This window comes from Pundamilia nyererei, unplaced genomic scaffold (assembly GCF_000239375.1).
Source record: "Pundamilia nyererei isolate P.nyererei 1_Seehausen unplaced genomic scaffold, PunNye1.0 scaffold00125, whole genome shotgun sequence".
Lineage (NCBI taxonomy): Eukaryota > Metazoa > Chordata > Actinopteri > Cichliformes > Cichlidae > Pundamilia > Pundamilia nyererei.
Genome location: NW_005187526.1, coordinates 1,020,386 through 1,021,539, shown reverse-complemented (window position 1 = coordinate 1,021,539; position 1,154 = coordinate 1,020,386). Strand labels below are relative to the sequence as shown.

General features: G+C 43.2%; 1 protein-coding gene across 3 annotated transcripts in view; it reads right to left on the bottom strand.

Moving 5' to 3' along the window:
* Nucleotides 1–1,154, bottom strand: part of cep192 (centrosomal protein 192) — a 32,298-nt gene that overhangs the window by 23,092 nt on the left and 8,052 nt on the right. The window lies entirely within an intron of this gene.

Below are 1,154 nucleotides of genomic sequence, written 5' to 3'. Positions count from 1 at the left end.
GGCAACCTTCCGATTACAAGGCTAACTCGTGAGCCACGATCGCCCAGTGGGGACATTTCATTTTCGAGCAGGAAGCTCCCCCTTTTTGTTATACCCTTTAGATCAGGGGTCGGCAACCTACGGCTCTGGAGCCATTCCAAAATGTCTTGTGACAATCTCATTGGCTTAGGGAGTGATGATGTCACAGGGAGATCTTAAGAATCTTAGGTCCTTTGATGAGTTTCCTTATGTAGGGGTGAGAAACAGCAAGTTTTAGTTCGTTTTAGCAGCATCTGTGTTTGCAGCCTACAAACGTTCACCACAGAAACAAAGTCATCGTATTGAAACTCCAACATGTTTCCAAGAAAAAAAACCAACCAATTCAAAAAGATTACGCCGCCTCTCCTTCCTGGCGTGGCCGGCCAATTTCCCCAAATGGCGTGTCATCCTTCCAAAGGGCGTTAGAGGAGAGTAGGAATGAAAACTACCTTCTCCAGAAAAAAAATGCAACAAATTGAAGAAGAGAAACTTCAACTTTTCAAAATAAAGAGCTGGAAGACAGACAACAGCGCCAGCCGGACATAAAAATTATTAATGAGGGCTGGGGAATCAAGTTTGATCAAACCCGAGAGCAGATTGTGCACCTCATTAAAATAAAAACAGGCAAAAGAGTGCAGAACTAAAAGAAATGACCAACCAGCTCCAAGACAAGAAAACGATGACTGATAAGATACAGTGGGATCTCCAAAACATGGACCGAAGCAATCAGCTCCTCCAAAGACAGCTCCATGAAGCTGTGGAAGAAAAGAAAGAATTCCTCCAACAGAAGGAAGAGCATGACAAAAAGCAAAGAGACATGCAGCACAAACTGAAGAGCATGCAGGAAAAATACCGAATGCTGAAAGAAAGCCTGGATGAAACACTGCGCCAAAATAAAGACCTTCTTCAACAGAAAGAGCAACAACAAGAAAGACTGAAAGAAGGAAAGCGTATCGTCCAGGACTTTGAGTCTAAAAATCTAAAACTGCAAGAGTTTTGTAATCAGCTGGAGGACAAAGCAACTAAAGTGGAAGAAGAAAAGGACAAACTGGAGAAACGCTGCTCACAGATGCAGCAAAGGATCGAGCAAAATGCGAGAAACAACTCAGAGCTCGTTAAGGGGATTTTGGTGGAAT